At 40.0% G+C, this 20,985-nt stretch overlaps 1 pseudogene; it reads right to left on the bottom strand.

The window, feature by feature from the left end:
- Nucleotides 1-17,069: 17,069 nt before the first annotated feature.
- LOC133255246 (protein CBFA2T2-like) lies at nucleotides 17,070-18,721 on the bottom strand (annotated as a pseudogene).
- Nucleotides 18,722-20,985: the final 2,264 nt, after the last annotated feature.

The following is a 20,985-nucleotide window of genomic DNA, read 5'->3' as shown; positions in this document are numbered from 1 at the left end:
TCTATTGATCTATATTTCTGTCTTTGTGCCAGTACCATACTGTCTTGATAACTGTGGCTTTGTAGTAGAGCCTGAAGTCAGGTAGGTTGATTCCTCCAGTTCCATTCTTCTTTCTCAAGATCGCTTTGGCTATTCGAGGTTTTTTGTTTTTCCATACAAATTGTGAAATTATTTGTTCTAGCTCTGTGAAGAATACTGTTGGTAGCTTGATAGGGATTGCGTTGAATCTATAAATTGCTTTGGGTAGTATACTCATTTTCACTATATTGATTCTTCCAATCCATGAACATGGTATATTTCTCCATCTGTTAGTGTCCTCTTTGATTTCTTTCACCAGTGTTTTATAGTTTTCTATATATAGGTCTTTAGTTTCTTTAGGTAGATATATTCCTAAGTATTTTATTCTTTCCGTTGCAATGGTGAATGGAATTGTTTCCTTAATTTCTCTCTCTGTTTTCTCATTATTAGTGTATAGGAATGCAAGGGATTTCTGTGTGTTGATTTTACATCCTGCAACTTTACTATAGTCATTGATTATTTCAAGTAATTTTCTGGTGGAATCTTTAGGGTTTTCTATGTAGAGGATCATGTCATCTGCAAATAGTGAGAGTTTTACTTCTTCTTTTCCAATTTGGATTCCTTTTATTTCTTTTTCTGCTCTGATTGCTGTGGCCAAAACTTTCTGTTCAGAGTCTTATCCCATTTCTCATTACAGCCTCTGTTCAGAGTCCAGCATCTCGTTATCCAAATCAGAAAGTGCACTTCGGGTAAAATTCCTCTACATTGATGGATTTTTAAAACTAGAGAGACAACTTATCCACCCCTTGTCCCTGCACCCTACAACTGTGGAATATAGGCAGAGGATGAAGGCTATAGATATAGATAGTTCTGTTCAAAAAGGGCGAAATGGGAGGTACAAATTGGCCCTGTTCTTTGAGATCTTGGTTTCATCCCCTGAATGATTCTTTATTTTATTTTTTTAGTGAAAGATGGTACTCTTTGTAGCTTAATAGTCCTATTAGCCTACTTCTTGTGAGTAAGATTTTGTGAGTTCAAATGCCTCTTTTCACTTAGTGATGGTGATTTAGTCACTAAGTCATGTCCCACTCTTTGTGACCCCATGGACTGTAGCCTGCCAGTCTCCTCTTTCCATGGGGGGTCTCCAGTCAAGAATACTGGTGTGGGTTGCCATTTCCTCTTCCAGGGGATCTTCCCAATCTAGGGATCGAACCCAGGTCTTCTACGCTGCAGGCAGTCTCCTGCATTGCAGGCAGATTCTTTACCGACTGAGCCACTAGGGATTTATCTCTAGTTCCTTCAGTCCAATCTGGCAGGACTTTTGCTAAAATAACTTTTTTGAAAACATAATGGGTCTTCCTTGGATTCCACTAGGACTGGGGTTCATTTCATTGAATGAGTCCACACTCGCAGATCTTTGTGAGGTAGCCCTTTTCTACCTGTGCCCCTGGTGTGATGGCTGAGATAGGAGGCTCCTAAGATCCCCACTGAGCTTCCTTGGTGGCTCAGCTGATAAGGAATCTGCCTGCAATGTGGGAGACCTGGGTTCAATCCCTGGGTTGGATTCTTGGTTTCATTCAATGGCTATTTGGTGTGATTAAGAGAATCTGGGAGACAAAGCCTTGGTGTCTTGAGAGGACATTTTGTGTGACTGAATACTATTCTGCAACTCTGTCTTGAGATTTTAACAAAAGTCACATCCTTGGCTTTTTTTCCCGTGCCGCATTTTCCTGACAGTGCAAGGAAGCCATTTCTTAATTTTAGTATCTTTCAACATACAAAAAGTCTAATAATTTAAAAAAGTCATTAAGTCCTGGTTCTTGATTTAACAGTTCCACCCCCCGCCTCCAATTCACTGGTCTCCCAGTGCATTTTACTATTGTACAAATGGCAAGAAGAAGCCAGGTGGTACCTTCTTTATTTTGCTTGGAAATCTCTTTGGCTAAATAACCAAGGTCAATCCTTACATTTTTTTTTTTTGACGTAACTGCAGGAGACCTTTGCAAAGCTTTCTGCCACTGCAAGCATCTCCCTTTCTCCAGTTTCCGGTAACTTGCTCCTCACTTCCTTCAGAGCCTTAACAAACAGTGTCTTCAAGTCTCTTCTACTAACAGTCTATTGGAGTCAATTTAGGTTTTCTCTCTCATGTGCCTCAAAAGTCTTCCAGGCTCCAAGACCATGCTCATATTTGTTATGGCAGGACCCCACTTCTACATACCCAAATTCATCTTAATAGATTTTCTGTATGCCTTCCACCAAGCTGAATTAAGGGAAGTTAACAGTTGACTCACTTTGATTCCCTAAGTGCTGAGTAAAACGTTTTATACTCCCAACAGTATGTTAGGGGCACAGAAAACTATTTGATGACAGTTACCTTTTAGGACAAGTTTGTTGGTGTTGTTCTGATGCTGTTGTTCCATCATCATGGATAGGTTTCTTTTCTCTTCATATTTAAATGCCTGTGGGGTTCCATCCCTCTGCTGAGCGAATAGAGCAAATTGAAACCAAGCCACTGGGTGAAGATTTGGGCTTGGGGTTTCTGGAAAGTATTAACAGCAAGGAGGACTGTGAGTGGCCTAGAGGGGTATTAGGGATGGATCATTTGGTGTTGGGTTTGTGCTTTGTGATTGTCAATCCATTTGAAAACATGTTTTCCCCAGCAGGCTGTTGGGCCACTGCCTGTGAGTACCCTCCAGCCGTCTGACCTTTGAGAGGAGGAGGAGGATGATGATGGTTGTCCCCTAAGGTGGCAGCCAGGCTGTCCAAGCATCCTGACATATGATAAAGATGCTTCGGTCTAGAAGGCCCTCATGACAACCCTGTTCTGCTGCCAACAAGTCAAGCTGGCCATGGGATTCCATGACTTTGTCCACTTCTGGGGACACACCCTGAAGGTGAGCCTTGGGGTCCCAGGTTGGGGTCCTCCCAAGGCTCAAGAGTGCTGCTTGGCATTCATGTTTGGTCTCTACTAACCTGGAATGTTTCTCTATGGCAAATGCCAGGATGAAAAATCTATAGACATTTGAGTGCCCTAAGGATCATGCCTGTCTAACTTGGTATGTATCTCATGAGCTTAATTCAGTATGATTTCCTGGATGCCACAGGCATGTCCTTATATCTTAGTGTCCTAACATCTCAGTTGACCGAATGACTCATTCTTCTGCTTGGGAAATTGCTATTGCATTTGTAGCATCCATCCTTACACATGTTTCCATTTCATCTAGGTCAATATATTCCTCAGTTTCAGCTAGGCTCTTATTCTCCACTGTCATGCAAATATATTCTTTGTCTTTTGAAAGGTTCACTTTTTACCTTTTTATTAGGAAAGTGCCCTCAATTGTGAGTGGTCTTGCCTTGTAGTTATTCCTAAGAGCCTTTGTCCAACTTTCTGATCAACTTTAGTTAAAACTGTGTTTTAATTTTTTGGGTGGATAGGAGGCAGGGCTTCCAGGGACAAGATTGTATGGTTAACAGTAATTTCAGCTGATGTTGGAAAGAGGCAGTCTTAGAGTCTCTTGCTGAGTAGAAATTGCCAATTCTTAAGAAAAAAAAAAAAAAGACAAAGGTAATTTTTATTTTATTAGCTCCATTGGAGTAAGTTCCTATTCAGGTCAAGTTATATCACATTATTTTTGATCATCAAGCCTTCACTGTCACTTGTCCAGAAGCAAAGAATATATCCAGCCAGAACTTGTGAATGTGACTCTACATGGAATGGATCTTTGCAGAGGGAATTAAGTTGAAGATCTTGAGTGAGATCACCCTGGATTTAGGTTGGATCCTAAAACCAATGTCAGGTGCCCTTAGAAGAGACAGACAAAGGGAGACAGAAACACAAATTGGTCTCCTTAAAAACTAGGATGAAACATTGGAAGCTAAAGGGATCAAGTTGTTGGCTGTGGGATCAGACTACAAGCATGCTTATACTTTCTTCCTGATCAGGAGGTGAAAGTCTAGGTTTAAGAAGCAGCCACTATGAAGAACAGTATTAAGGCTCCTTAAAAAAGTAAAAATAGAGCTTTCATATATCCCACTCCTAGGCATGTATCTGGAGAAAACCATAATTTTAAAGGATGCACAGGGAACTCTACTCAGTGATCTGTGGTGACCTAATTGGAAAGGAAATCTGAAAAAGAGACGATGTCTGTATATATATAACTGATTCACCTAGCTGTACAGCAGACACTAACACAATATTGTAAAGCAACTATACTCAAATAAAAATTGGTAAAAAAAAATCACACACCCAAAAGATGCTATTTTTAAACTCTGTGCACATGAATGTAAATAAGTACTAAAAGCAAAACTTAAATGCTAACTACACAGCTGAAATACAAATGAAATAAACCACATGTGAAACCCTTAAAAAAAGAAACATTCATGTATATGTTCAGTTATTCATGAAAGTGTAGTTTGTGGCAGCAGAAGATTGGAGACATTGAAGCAATAGGGGAATAAAGGACGATACTATGGCATGACGACGATACTATGGCATGACATGCAGCTGGTAATAAAGGATGAGGGGGATCTCTATGAAATGATAAGGTGAGATCTCTAGGGCATATTATTGGATGGAAAAAGCAATACTGGAAAGAGTTTATACCGTAGGCTTACTTAAAAAAAAACAGAGGAGAAAATAAGATTTTGGGCGGCATTTCTCTTCATTTGCCTAATGAAATACTGTAAGGATAAGTAAGACATTAATATAAACGGTTCCCTGTAGTGGGTGAGGGCAGAACTGCATGAGTGGGGGACAGGGTGGGAGTTAGACTTCTAATGTTGATTTGCTTTTAAAATAATGTAAATATGTTATTTTTTTTCAAGAAAAGGAAAAAATTAATAAGACTGAGCCTGCCAGGCTTCTCTGTCCATGGAATCCTCCAAGCAAAAATACTGCAGTGGATAGCCAGTCCCTTCTCCAGGGGATCTTCCTGACCCAGTGATCAAACGCTGCATTACAGACAGATTCATTATCATCTGAGCCACCAGGGAAGTCCAATAAGATTGAGGTTCTCTTTTTTTCAAATATATAAAATCTATGATATATAATAATATAGTGTTGTTGTTGTTCAGTTGCTCAGTCATGTCCACCTCCTTGCTACCTCATGGACTGCAGCACACCAGGTTTCCCTGTCCTTCACCATCTCCCAGAGCTTGCTCAAACTCATCCACTGAGTCAGTGATGCCATCCAACCATCTCATCCTCTGTCATCCCCTTCTCTTCCTGCCTTCAATCTTTCCCAGCATCAGGATCTTTTCTAATGAATTGGCTCTTCACATTAGGTGGCCAAAGTATTGGAGTTTCAGCTGCAGCATTAGTCCTTCCAATCAACATTCAAGGTTGATTTCCTTTAGTATTGACTGGTTTGATCTCCTTGCAGTTCAAGGGACTCTTAAGAGTCTTCTCCAACACCACAGTTCAAAAGCATCAATTCTTTGGTGCTCAGCCTTCTTTATGGTCCAACTCTCATATCCATACATGACTATTGGAAAAACCATAGCTTATACTATATGGATATTTGTTGGCAAAGTAATGTCTCTGCTTTTTAATATGCTGTCTACATTGGTCATACCTTTTCTTCCTAGGAGCAAGCAAATATCATGGCTGCAGTCACCATCTGCAGTGATGTTGGAGCCCAAGAAAATAAAGTCTCTCACTGTTTCCATTGTTTCCCCATCTATTTGCCATGAAGTGATCAGATTGGATGCCATGATCTTAGTCTTTTGAATGTTGAGTTTTAATAATATATATATAAAGCTATATATATTCTATCATTTATGTATCTAGAATTTTAAAATTCAGCCTGACAATCTAGGTTTTTACTTAGAGTAAAACCTTGAGAATATGGATGTCTAGAGAGAAGAGAGAGCAGGGGGTGAGGCTGGTGAGGAAGGTGAGGGAGTTATGGGCTAGATAACACACAGCTTTTCATGTTGCAATAAAGCATTTGGATTTTATCCCCCAAACTATCCAAAGTTACTGAATGAATTTAAGAAGAGGAAGGACTGAATATAATTTCTATATACCACTTTGGCTGCTCAATTTTCTGGCCATCTCACTGATAGAGTAAACTGAAGTTCTTTGCAACTCCCAATATCGTATCACAAATCATTATGAACTGACCATATTGCAGGGCAAAACATTTTTGAAACTTAAATAAAAGCCAACACCATTCAGTTCAGTTCAGTTCAGTCGCTCAGTCGTGTCTGACTCTTTGTGACCCCATGAACTGCAGCACTCCAGGCCTCCCTTCCCATCATCAACACCATTAACAGATTAATAATCTAATATGTAGACAATACTTTCAATTAAAACAGCTTTGCCTGAAAGCTTTAAGAATTTGATTTTGAGATTTAGGGAGAAATCTTGGTAATTGGTGCCAGTCAATATGTTACTGCGGAGAAGGCAATGGGACCCAACTCCAGTACTCTTGCCTGGAAAATCCCATGGATGGAAGAGCCTGGTAGGCTGCAGTCCATGGGGTCGCTAAGAGTCAGACACGACTGAGCGACTTCACTTTCACTTTTCGCTTTCATGCATTGGAGAAGGAAATGGCAACTCACTCCAGTGTTCTTGCCTGGAGAATCCCAGGGACGGTGGAGCCTGATAGGTTGCCATCTATGGGGTCGCACAGAGCGGACACAACTGAAGCGACTTAGCAGCAGCAGCAATATGTTACTGACTTCATAAACATGAATGCAAGTTGGTACTTACCCCATTAAAAAGATATCAAGATGTGTGTCATTAATAGTTCTACTATTAATAAGTTTAGGTGAAAAATGATAGTGATTTCTAGTAATTAACCAAAAATCAAATTTCTCTCTTTCTTTCTCCCTTATCCCCATCTTTCTAGTCCAGCTTTAGTCTATTGTTTTTGTAGGGCGGTGCTTCTCAAAGACTGTAGGGCAGTGTCTCTTGGACACTGAGACCCTTTTAGGAATCTGCAAAGTAAAAACTATTTTCAGAATAATATTCAGATGTTATTCACTCTTTTCACTGTGTTGACATTTCCACTGGTAATGTAAAATCAATGGAAGATAAAAGTGCTGGCAGATAAAAGTGCTGAATTAAGGCAGTGTACATCAAACCATAATAGTAGTAATTGAAATTTTCACTCAGTTTAAAAAAGAATGCTAGTTTCAATTAAGAATGTCATTCATAAAGCAGTAAAAATGGCAAATTTTACTGAAATTCTCATTCCTTGAACAATTTTAATATTTGTGTGATGATATGGAAAGTGTATATACAGCACTTCTGTTACATATTGAAATATGATTATCTTCAGAAGTAGCACTTGTTTGAGTTGGGAGTTGAATTAGCTGATTTTTCATGGGGCATCATTTTTACTTGAAAGAGTGAAAGACCAGTTGTGGTTACTTAGCATTGGGTATTTTGCATATATTTTCTGCCAAAAATTTCAAGTGAACCTATCACTTCAAGGAAAATAACTGATAGTGTTGGTTGGCAAAATGAAATTTGAAATTTTAAGGGAAAATTAGAATTTTGGAAGACATATCCACTGCTGTGACCTTGTCAGCTTCCAAGAAATTTAAAGACTTTTCTGATCAGAGTATTGGTGAAATTAATGAATGTGATTTTATTTTTATGTTGTATGACAAAATTTATGAACTCTCAGAACATTTGCACAATTCAGTCAACTAATGTTTTCTCAATCACCAATGCAGTATGTGACGATATCATGCCTGGGTAAACTATTTAAAGTGCAAGAGAGACAAATGGATTTTAATGTAATTCACTACAAAAAGTTCATTGATGTAGTTTCAGATTCTATGTTACAAACCAACCTTAAAGAAACTACCACTTGTTGAGCTTTGGTTTAGTACCAAAGAATATGCTTTATCATCACAGTAATGTTTTCTTTTTTTGGATCCGTCTTCTAGGGTAATGGAAATAAAAACTAAAATCAACAACTGAGACCTAATTTAAACTGAAAAGAGAATCATTAGAGAATACAAATTAAACCTATAGTAATGTATCTCCCCACACCAGTCAGAATGGCATAATTAAAAGCTCTATAAATTATAATTGCTGAGCAGGGTGTGGAGAAAAAGGAACCCTCCTTCACTGTTGGTGGGAATGTAAATTGATATGGCCATTATAGAGAAGAATATGGAGGATGTTTTGAAAAACTAAAGGTAGAGCTAACGTATGACCCTGCAGTCCCACTCCGGGGCATATATCTGGAGAAAAACCCTAATTAGAAAAGATAAATGCACCCCAGTGTTCACAGCGCAATATTTATAATAGCCAAGGCATGGAAGCAACCTAAATATCCATCAACAGATGAATGGATAAAAAATGGTGCATATATTATATATGTATGAATATATATATGCACATACATAATAGACTATTACTCAGCCATAAAAAGAATGAAATAATGCCATTTGCAGCAAACTGGATGGTCCTAGAGATTATCATATTAACTGAAGTAAGTCATACAGAGGAAGACAAATATCATATGGTATCACTTACCTGTGGAATCTAAAAAATTAATATAAATGAACTTCTTTACAAAACAGAAATAGACTAACAGACATAGAAAACAAACTTTTAGTTACATAAGGAGGATAGCAAGGAGGGGTATGGGGGAGGGGAGGGATAAATTAAGAATTTGGGATTAACATACACACACTACCATATATGGAATCGATAAATGATCAAAGACCTACTGTATAGCACAGGGAATTATATTCGATATCTTGTAATAACATATAATGGAAAAGAATCTGAAAGAGAGTAGCTATATACACACACGTGTATAACTGAATCCTTGGGTGTACGCCTGAAACTAACACGGCATTATAAATTAACTGTAATTTTTAAAACGTTAAAAATAAACATCTGAAGAGTATGAAAATATTTCTCTCATTCCCAACTATGTATCATTATGAGACTAGCTTGTCATCATATACGTCAACATAAACAATGTGTTACAACAGATTGAATATAAAAGTACCTTTAAGAATCCAGATGTTTTTATATGCCAGCTCTTATAGCAACTTGTAAATGAGTGAAACAGAGCAGTTTTCCTTACTACTTTTTTTGGGAAAATATATTTTTCCCACAAAATGTGTTATTTATGTTAACATGTAATGAGCTTTTTATTGTTATTTTAGAATTGATTAGTAGTTGAACGTTAGAGTATATCTATGAATATGTGCCATGAATGAGAATGAAAGGATGAAATGAGGGTGAAAGGTAGAAATGAAAGGATTTAACAGTTAGAACGTACATGAACAAAAGCTCTTGGGAGTCTTCAATAATTTTTAGAGAATAAAAGGATCCTGAGATCAGAGTTTGAGAATCTGTGGTCTAGAAAAAAGTCTGTGTTCCTCATGTGCATTCCAGTGTTACTCTTGTTCTCAACGATTTCATGTGAGAAAGTCTTTAATTTCAAAATTCTCATCTGAAGCAAAGTACAAACTAATATGTACGTAGGATAGACAATGATTGAGATATTTAAAAATTTAAATACTCTTGGTAGTTTATTATTCTCTCTTCCTGTAAGAAGGGGTTAACATCACCAATTTTATGGAGCTGTTGTTGGGACAGATGATGTATGTAAAACGCATGATATGATTCCACTTGTCTCTCAGTGTTCTTGATTATCATTTTCTTCAAGTAGATGCGTGTGTGTGTGTATGTGTGTGTGTTAGTTGCTCAGTCGTGTCTGACTTTTTGCGACCTCATCGACTGTAGCCTGCCCGGCTCCTCTGTCCATGAAATTCTCCAAGCAAGAATGGTCGAGTGGGTTGCTGTTCCCTTCTCCAAGGGATCTTCCAAATCCAGGGATCGAACCCTGGTCTCCCACATCACAGGCAGATTCTTTACCAGCCAGATGCATAAATATGCTTAAATGAGTTTATCTGGGCCTTAAATTCCTCTCTGATGTCTTTGCTGGCACGTTTCTGTATGGCATCTGTAGTCCTGCAGCTCTTCCTCTCATCATCAAATGAAACTTCCATATAAGGAGTTTCTTGTATATATTTCTTCATGTCCCATAAGGAGAATGAGTCCAAGAGGCCACCTCTAAGCAACAATCATTGCTTTTCTAAACAGACTAAGTGATGAGGACTTCTATAGAATATACCTTACAGGGAACTGGAAAACTTACTAGGATACCACATTATCCTAAAGCCATCTTGGAACCTTAGTGAATTTGAGTGATGAGTTCCTAAGAGGAGAGATTATGCAATTCTATTACTGCCCTGAAAAATCCCTACTTACAACCTTTTCTTTTCCCCTCCACTTGACAAATTATTCCTAAAAACCATTGCCCATTACTATTATTTTCTGATTTTCCTGACTCATCTACATCTCCTCTCAAAAATCCTTGGCTGTGATGTCTGAGATTTCAGAACAGTCTGGTTCATTATTGTGTAACTAGAAACCAGGTAATGAAATTTCTGTTTGGCTTAACTACCAGGGAAAAGATTGTGGAGAAATAAGCCACAAGTAGTCCTAGTATTTTCCTTTGATCAAATGTCATAGTCATGAATAATAGAAATTCTGATTTAGTTGGGAAGTTGACTAATTAGCACAGAGTTACTATGTTTTCCTAAAGTAAACAAACATGTCTTTTGTTGTCTTTTTACAGATGGGCTTTTAAAAGTTTTATATTTTAATGATATGGATTTCATTACTATTGATGACATCTGATTGGCAGCTTATGAACACGAATTAGAAGAAGATTAATTCTCTAGGGGAAACTTTGGAAATGACTGGAAATTTTTTTTTGTTAATAGGTAGGTATCCTTTCTAAGGAAACCTTCCCAGTATCTAGTCATGGAAGAGGTAAGATAGAAACCCACTCAGAGCCTGCTGGAGAGAAACTGAATAATGGAGTTGGAAGAAACTTATGTAAAGTGGATTTTCCCATATTAGCTTATTCTAAGTTCTGAACATGTTGGCTTTGTTTGCCAAAGCACTGACTAACTTATTCTAAGATTGGGTTATTGAAGTCTCTTGCTTTTCTGTCTTTCTCTTGTGTTCTGATATTTGTGTATTTCATTACTCATTAACATTTATATCAAAGGATGAGATTATAACAGAGAAGAAATTTATGGCAAGATGGAAATCTGATGCTTCCTTTCAGCTTGCCTTTCCTCATTTATAAAATGAAAATGATAATATTCCCTATTTCATAGGGTTGTTTTGAGGATCAAAGAGATAATATATGTAGAGTGCTTAACATAGTGGCTGGTACAAGGTAAGATCAACAAATACAAATTGCAAACCATTTTATGTGGGCTTCCCTGGTGGCTCAGACAGTAAAGAGTCTGCCTGCAATGCAGGAGACCCAGGCTCATTCCGTGGGTCTGGAAGATCCCCTGGAGAAAGACATGGCAACCCACTTCAGTATTCTTGCCTAAAGAGTTCCATGGATAGAGGAGCCTGGTGGGCTACAGTCCATGGGGTCCCAAAGAGTCGGATATGACTGAGTGACTAACACTTCCCCTTTTCACTTTACATGAATTAGTTTTATTGATTTCTCAATAAAAAAGAAGAGGGGGTCAGATTATTGGCTGAAATGAGGCTTAGATTTTATCTCTGTTTACATCAGGTCCTCCTAAATTAGCTGGTCAGAAATATTGTCAACAATATACTTACGAACCCACCTAAGTTATTGTGCTTCTGAACTTCCTGACCTAAATACATGACTATTTCAATTTAAGTGAATTCAGTGCTACCGCCTTGTTGCAACAATATCGTGTGAGTTACAGCTGGCAGGTGAGGGATCCCACTCTGTTGGTCTCATTGTAACAGGTGGAATAGGGCGGCAACTAACAGAAAATTGGACTAACAATGGCTTAAATACTGAAAATATTTATAAATTCACATAATAAGAAGTCTGAAGGTTGGATGCAATGACTTTGATCTTATCACACCACTGTCCTTAACACGCTGGTTTTCCTTCGCAAACTTTTCTCTTGCTTACTAGATGGCTGCCTCAGTTCCAGGCGTCATGTCTTCATGTTACTGCATCCAGAAGAAGAAAGAACAATTTCTCTTTATAGGTCTCTTTCCACTAGAGAGGAGATTCTTTTCTAGACGCCTCCCAGGAGACTTACCTACCCTTGCTTGGGTTCCCCAGAAAGCAGAGTTTGAGCGTCAAAGTCTTAGATTTTAAAGGGTCAGAGCAAAGGAAGCAAAGAAGTATCCATCTGAGACAAGAATTAACAAGGATGAATAATAATGGTCAGTTTTGTCTAACGATGATCCTAGTGTTCTAGTGTATAAGCTCCCCCCCCAATTCTCTGTGTGTGTATGCACATGTGTGTGTGTACATTCATGGTATATATAAATTCTTTCATCCATTTCTTTCATACATCATAAATTCAGTATGTACTGATGAGCATTGACTATGCCAGAAGCTGGGATTCAGAGACAAACGTGACCTGGCCCTTGCTGCAAGGACTCCATGGCCTGTCAGCTCTCCCTTGTCCGCATTCTCTCATCCAGTTCAGACTCCTGCTTCATTTCCTGACTCACTTTGTCTACAACCTCTCAAGCCCCTTGCCTTAGAGCAGTCCTGAAAGTGAAAGTCGCTCAGCAGTGTCCGACTCTTTGCGACCCCATGGACTACACATCCATGGAATTCTCCAGGCCAGAATACTGGAGTGGGTAGCCTTTCCTTCTCCAGAGGACCTTCCCAACCCAGGGATCAAACCTAAGTCTCCTGCATTGCAGGTGGATTCTTTACCAACTGAACCACAAGGGAAGCCCGGAGCAGTCTTGGAAACCTCCTAATCTTGCCTCAGTCTGACTCTCTGCTTTCTACAATTTGGCTGACGTTGGTCCCTGATTTCTGCTGAATAAAATCAAGTAGACCTAGAGATTAGTTTCTCTACTAATGTGTAGTTTCAGTCCTATCGGAACTAGGAAAAGCTATGATTCTTTTGAACAACTTTAGGTTGGATATATCTATATATATCCTCATGGGATATATATGTGTATCTCCTTATGAATGTTTAAATCTTCACTAGGACTTCGCTTTGGATGAAAGAAAACTTAGAGTGAATTTGTGCCTTGCTGTAGCACATGAGCAGAAGCCCACTATGTGTACAGAAGGGTACACCAGAAAGGGACGAGGCTGCTTGGCTGAGGGGCGAGCCTTCCTGTGGTGGGAGCCCTGTTACGGAGGATGAAGACCTGGGCTGGATTCTCCAGCTCTGTCCCTTGCTGGCTGTGTTCTGGGGCAACTTGTATCAAATTTTCTGGCTAGTAAATTTTCTGGCAATGTTGGGTGTCTTCAAATCTTCTCCAATTCCCTCTCATTTATTACAAAATTAGTGGATGTTTTTTCATGAAATAGCTTACAAATGTTGGATAATATTTAGACCCATGTCATGTGAGTAAACAGTAGCCCCTTTGAAGAAGATACCCTTGCAAGATAATTAGAAAGAAGCAAGAAAGTTTTACTCAGAGCCTTACTCTTTTTTGTGTTAGAAACAAAATATGTGCCTTTGCTATGGTTGTTTGCAGCCTCCAGTGCCGAGGGTTGAGAAGGAGGCCAACTTACAATAGTTTGGATGTATCGGATGTTGAGAAAGTAGCATTTTCAAGGCATGTGAAACATTCATCCCCAAATGGCTTAATATAGTTAGTGACAACTCAACAGCTAATCAAAAATAAAATAATTATATGAGATTTAAAGCATCTCACTGTAAAAGGAGCCACTGTAAAAAATGATCAAATATTTTCTAGGGAGGCTACATTAGAAGTTGATTTGTGCTTTTGCAGCAGGTTACATTGGATGTTGTAACATTGTTCAAATGGTAGACAATACTTCAGATGTTTTTCAACGTCTCTCTGGGGCTCTTTTTGCTAGGAAATCACCTTAATGTCAGAGTTGTGACCAAAGCAACTTTTAGTGGAACTATTGGTTTACGAGTGTAGGTATCTGTCTGGTGATATAGTCTCAGTAACTTACAGCCTGGCTGATTTTGCTGACGACATATTTTCTCCTGTGTTGAAATGCTGCCTTTCTTCATACTGCCTGAATAGGAAGTAAATGACCTTTAATTACTGTGGAGGAATATGTTATTTTGTACATGCTTCATGTTTTGATACTGATTTGTGAAAAATGCTCTCTGGTGAAACGTGTTTTATACTGCTGTTTCGGTCTCCTTCCCTCAAGAAAGGGTTATATTTGACTCTCTTTCCCCCAGTGCTCAGTCTCTCCCAGGAGGAAAGGTTTTGAGACAGGTCTCCTGTCTAAGAGTGGTACTTTACTCAAGACATCAGTTCAGTTCAGTTGCTCAGACATGTCCGACTCTTTGCAACCCCGTGGACTGCAGCACATCAAGCTTTCCTGTCCATCACCAACTCCTGGAGCTTACTCAAACTCATGTCCATTGAGTCAGTGATGCCATCCAACTATCTTATCCTCTGTCTTCCGCTTCTCCTCCCACCTTAAATCTTTCCCAGCATCAGGGGCTTTTCCAATGAGTCAGTTCTTTGCATCAGGGTCTTTTCTAATGAATCAGTTCTTCACATCAGGTGGCCAAAATATTGGAGTTTCAGTTTCAGCATCAGTCCTTCCAATGAATATTCAGGATGGATTTCCTTTAGGATGGATTGGTTGGATCTCCTTGCAGTCCAAGGGACTCTCAAGAGTCTTCTCCAAAACCACAGTTCAAAAGCATCAGTTCTTCAGTACTCAGCTTTCTTTATGGTCCAACTCTTACATCCATACCTGGCTACTGGAAAAACCATAGCTTTGACTAGATGGACCTTTGTTTACAAAGTAATGTCTCTGCTTTTTAATACGCTGTCCAGGTTGGTCATAGCTCTACTTCCAAGGAGGAAGCATCTTTTAATTTCATGGCTGCAGTCACCATCTGCAGTGATTTTGGAACCCAAGAAAATAAAGTCTATCACTATTTCCATTGTTTCCCCATCTATTTGCCATGAAGTGATGGGACTGGATGCCATGATTTTCATTTTCTGAATGTTCAGTTTTAAGCCAACTTTTTCACTCTCTTCTTTCATTTTCATCAAGAGACTTTTTAGTTCTTCTTTGCTTTCTGCCATAAGGGTGGTATCATCTGCGTATCTGAGGTTATTGATATTTCCTGCAGCAATCTTGATTCCAGCTTGTGCTTCATCCAGCCCAGCATTTCTCATGATGTACTCTGCATATAAGTTAAATAAGCAGGGTGACAATATACAACCTTGACGTACTCCTTTCTCCATTTGGAACCAGTCTGTTGTTTCATGTACAGTTTAATTGTGTTTCAAGATCCCAAGAGGCTAGTTACTCTGTCAGAAAGGGTTTCCTGGGCTTGAGAGTTCTCTGAAGTCAGAGATTATAGTTCATGGTTGGTTGTCTGTTTAAGACAAGGATTCACCTACTTTTTCCTCCTGAAACTCCTCCATTGTGAGACAGTAGAGGCTGACTCTAGCCCTTCTCCAGGGATGGATCCTCATTCATGTGAGCCAGAATTGGAATTCAATCCTCCTTTTCAGTGGTTGGTCAGGGTGGGCATGTGATGAACAAAGGGAGCTCAATCAGATGGAAGGGAAGGACTTTAATTTCACAATGGGTGAGGAATGATGGTTAATTTTATGTGTCAACATGAGAGAACTCTGACTGGTATAAAGGGAGAATCTTTCTCTCTCTCAAATGGACATGAAAGAGAAAGCATGTTGCTCTAGGTGCTGCTGCAGCCATCTTGTGACCATGCGGGCAGCCTCTTTCTAAGGATAAAGCAGGCATGCTAAAGGGGGAAGACCATAGAGAATTTCAGAGAAAGAGAAAAAAACCTTTACTATTTCCTGGACCTAGTCCTACCTTGGGGATTTAGCTTTGTGAGATAACAAGTTCCTTGATGTTTAAATATGTGTGAGTCATATTTTCCTCTTTATTTCAACAATTCACTTAACCTGTTGCCTGCTTAGCAGCTACTATGTGCCCGGTGCTGTCCTAAACAATGTGGTCAAAGTGCCTATCCTCATGAAACATAATTTCTGTTAACAGAAAAAAACAGTACACACATGAGTACATAGAATGATATCAGGTCATGCAGCGGGGTAAGAAGACAGGAAGTGTCGATTGGGGGTCATATATCTGAGAGGCTTGCTGTTTGGTCAGGCAAGTGAATAAAGTGAGGGAGTGGGCCATTAAAACATTTGAGGAAAGAACTTTCTAGACAGGGGAAACAGCAAGTTCAAAGGTCCCAAGGCAGGAATGTGCTTGGTATATCTTTAGGAAAAACCCAAATTACTGGAACAGGTGAATGAGATGGAGATTGGTGGTAAGAAGGAGGCAATGGTGAGAACATGTGGGTTGATAGACTTGGAATTGCTTATCTGCATAAAGCAAAGCTACTGGAAAATATTGAGAATGGGAATAGTTTGCAGCTCAAAGCATTCTAATGAGTATAGAGGTAAACTAACTTGGACTTAAAGGTACAATCTGCAAAGATCAGGACAGGATTTGCCTTTGAACCTTTGAATAGTCATTGCACTCAGTTAGTCTTTAAGGAACTCATCAGTTCATCTGTTGCTGTATTCTTATAGTTCTAAATAACCAAAGCTCAATATAGCTACATACATAGTGCTCTTGCCTGGAAAATCCCATGGACGGAGGAGCCTGGTAGGCTGCAGTCCATGGGGTCGCACAGAGTCGGACATGACTGAAGCGACTTAGCTTAGCTTAGATATACAGATAATTGAGAAAATACCTATTTTTCCTATTTTACTAAGAATTTAAATATTTTCAATTGGGAAATAACTGTTGGATTTATTTTATTACATGCTTTTGCAGCCTATGTTGAGATGACATCATGTGTTTTTCCTCCTTTGATCTATTAATATGGAGAATTATATGAACAGATTATTTCCTGTTACTGAATCATCCTTGTATTTCTAGAATAAACCCAACTTGGCTATGGTATATTATGTGTTTAGTATGTTGCTGGATTCAATTTGCTCAGTTTATTTATTATTTTTATATCAGTATTCATAAGAAAAATAAGATTATGGCTTTCTTTTCTGGTGCTCTCTTGTCCTGGTTTTTGTACTAGGGCCTTTGTAAGGGCACTTTGTAAGGGCAGAAACAGCCGCAGTATTGTGCGATGTTGCAGCCACTGCAGTTTCACTGGCTTTGCGGCCACAGTTCCAGCAGTTCTCCGTTGACTCTTCTGCTCATTTATGACGAGAAAGGCATCCTCTGCAGCCTGCCGTTTGACGTCTGCTATTGTCTGCTCCATTCTAGCTCTCTTGGTTGCAGTCACTTCAAAGGCTTTTTGCTCTGCCTCAGCAACAGCTTTCTGTACTTCTGACATGGCCTGAATTTTCACCTTATTCACAGCTTCAGTCTTTTTCCAAAACTCCACAGGTACATATCCTATTCCCTGCCTACTGTTGAATTCCCGGCGAGAATCATTGCTGAGAGAATCTGCGCTCCCAGGACTGTGCTGCCTGGAGACCAACTCACTCCCTGTTTTCCTCATTTCTGTGTTTTTGTTGAATCGTCTTTTCCAGTAGTTGAGTTCTTCATGGTCTGCTTCTTGACAGTGCCGCAGGACTGCCATGGAGCACCTTGTTTTCTCTGCCATTTCCATAATGCAGTTGAGGGCACGGTCAAGATGTTTCCATTCATCAGCCCATTCCCTTTCTGTCAAACGGTGGTCTACCAACTCATCTTGATAGCCTCCATTTAGACTAAGAATGTGGTGTCTATCACGAACTTCTCGGTGTTCTATCATCTTGCTAGGCTCACGATATAGGTGGGAAGTTGCGATATCATCTAAGGTGTAGTGCTGAAGAGGCGGAGTAGGATGGAACTGGCCCCCAGCATTCATGAAGGGTACAGTGAGGGCAAGACTGTGCCGGGGAGCAGGGCTAATGGTACACGCTCTCTTGGCAGGAGGTTCAGGAGCAATTGCATCTCTTTCAAAACTGGTCTCTTCCCGCCTCTCTGGACTGGGCCTTTTTCCATTTCCATGCACTTCCATGAGCGGCTCAGAAGAGTCAGCAGGGGACGCAATACTTGTGTTGAGCAGACGGTGTTCGCGTTGAGCCAGGTACTGGGATGGGGTCTGCCCAAGCGCAGTGCAGCAGTTCTTGCTGCAGCAGAGAAAGGTTGGCCTTGAGGAATGGAATAAAAAAAGGATGAAGAGGAAAGTTTGTAGCCTCCTGGAGCTTGCAATGGAATTCTTCAATTGTTACTGTTGAGTTGACCAGTGTTAGAACAAGAGTCTGCACCTTCTCCCCAGTCTCAGGTGAGATGACATTGCCAAACTGCTGCAGAGTGGCGAGGAAGCGTTTCAACTTGCTGAGCTGCCGAGCACCACGAGTGGCTGGCAACTGTTGGTTAGTTAGTGCAGATGATGTGGAAGAGGCAGGACCATTGCTGAATCTTTGTGGTGGTGATGGGGTACTGCTAAGGGTAGGAGGAGAATTGTTGATGCCATTGCTCAATGCTGTAGGAGTGAATGACACGGGCCTGGGTCCTCCAGGATTTATTGGTGGAAGGGGTGGCATGGTGGGAGGTGAGGAGCTTGACTGTATCTTCACTTTCACAGGAGATCCAGGCATCGCTGGCACCCTTTTGTCAGCACCAGGCTGGAAGGTGGCCGCTCCAGGGACGCCCACCATTGCCCAGGGCTGCTGCCGTGCACTTCCGCCTCCACTCGTGGCCTGGGTCCCCTGCAGGCACTTTGTAAGTGCTTTCCCACATGCTACAGTCTTTATAATAATTTTAATTGATAAATACTTTCCATTGTGTGGGTGGACCATGGTCTAACACTTTCTTATCCTTGCACGGTTAGGATATTTCCTGTTCCTATAATAGTTTGTAAAATAATGCTACAATAAGTGCACTTTGCAAAGCTGTATCCTAATTTTAGATTTTTTTTTCCCACTAGGATAAATTTCCAGGAATGAGAGGGTAGAAAACTTTCTATGACTTTTAAGATCTATGAGCAAATTATTTTCCCAAAGATTTGTATCGATTTACAGCATCTCCATAATTTTGATGTATTATCTGTACAACATTCTTGTCAGCACTGGATGTCATTTAAATATATATTTTTTCTGTTGTCAGGTATGGAATAGCAACACAGACATCTAATCTCCAGGCTCAGGGGGAGAACTGTGAGGAGAGCACTTTTCCATTAAATGCTGACCCTCCCACTGAGGTTCCAGGGTTGATATAATCGCTGTTGTTTCTTGGGTGTAGAAAGTTAGTCTGAGACTGGGACCCCAGCTCTTGCCTGCATTGTATTGACTGGAGCCAAAGCCCAGTACTCAGATTTGGTCACCTTTTTGTTTTTATTTTGTTTTTAGGTAACATTGATCGGGCTCTTATGCCAAATACAAACTCTTAGCTGCATTTGTTTATTACCAAGAGGGCCCATGGCTGGGGATATGAGGACTTCTATGGGCAGATAGGGCAGGAGCCTGCCTCTGATGGCCTCTTTTCAAAGACAGATGCCTTCCAACTTGACTTTCTCTTCAGTTCAATTTAGTGACTATAAACACGTATCACTATCTTCTGAGCAGGCTGGCTCAGGGAGGGGAGAGAAATCTTGGCTCTTTAACACTGAACTTGTGGTTCTTCCCCAGTTAATCTGTATTAAACAAAACAGCACTTGCCACCTCAGCAGAGAAGACCTCTTATTTTTGTGAAATCAAAGTGCTCTGTAACCATGACAAACTTCCAGTGTCAGTAAACTATCCCCAGAGAGAGGTTCTGATTACAAAAGCCTCATAGAATAACCATGCTGCTGGAATTGTCACACAGGTGCCCGCCCCAGGAGGGGGTCTGATCTCCCTCTCCAAGCTGGGGCCTCAGACAAGGATTAACTGAAGAGCAGAAACCAATCAGGACCCTTTCTATGGTATTTAAATTTAGTTGTAAAAGTGAGCACAACGAGAAGCTGCTGCATAGTTCAGGGAACCCTACTCAGTGCTCTTTAGTGACTGAAATGGGAAGGAAATCCACAAAAGAAGGGTTATATGTATATGTTTATATGGGCTTCCCTGGTGGCTCAGCTATGTGTATAGCTATATGTATAGTTGATTCACTTCGCTATACAGTAGAAACAATACAATATTGTAAAGCAATTATGTGTGTGTGTGTGTGTGTGTGTGTGTGTGTGCACGCTCAGTCATGTCTGACTCTTTGCAACCTCATGTACTGTAGCCCACCAGGCTCTTCGAGCCATGGAATTTTCGAGGCAAGAATACTGGAGCGGATTGCCATTTCCTACTCTGGGGGATCTTCCCCACCCAGGGATTGAACCCACATCTCTTAAACCTCGTGTACTGGCAGGTAGATTCTTTACCACTGTGTCACTTCGGAAGCCTACTATACTCCAAGAAAAATTAAAAAAAAATTTTTTTTTAAAGTAACCACATGCAGTTCAAAGAAAGAATACCCTTGTTTTCATGATGATGGATAAAAACAAGCAGCAGAATCTAGAAACCAAATTTCTGTTCTTAAGTGACTAAAGAGAAAGAGGGGGCACAGGGAAGAGGTGTGTTCCTAGATTAAAATTTATCTTGAGTGACATGCTAAAGCCTTATACCTCCCTGAATTTGAAACACATCAGACTTGCTGTTTTTGTCTCTTCCGTGAACTATAAGTTTACAATCAATATTTAATAAACATGTGTTGAACATGTAGAATATTATAGAATATTCTGAATTGTGTATTTAATCCTACAGACGTGAATAAACTAAGATTTTGTCCTTACCTTCAAGCTCACTGTGTCTCAGGCAGGAAAAAACTGTATACAGACATAATGATGGATGTTAGGTCAATGTGCTGTGGGAACCCTAAGGAGATAAATACCTTGGTTCAATGAACTAAGTACTAAGCTCTGAGGCTCTTCATATGACTTCTTGCCTCTTCAGTTCAGTTCAGTTCAGTCACTCAGTTGTGTGACTCAGTTGTGTGACTCTTTGCGACCCCATGGACTGCAGCATGG

The sequence above is a fragment of the Bos javanicus genome, chromosome 10 (assembly GCF_032452875.1).
Source record: "Bos javanicus breed banteng chromosome 10, ARS-OSU_banteng_1.0, whole genome shotgun sequence".
Lineage (NCBI taxonomy): Eukaryota > Metazoa > Chordata > Mammalia > Artiodactyla > Bovidae > Bos > Bos javanicus.
Note: the sequence above shows the minus strand (reverse complement) of the source record. Positions and strands in the feature narration are given on the sequence as shown.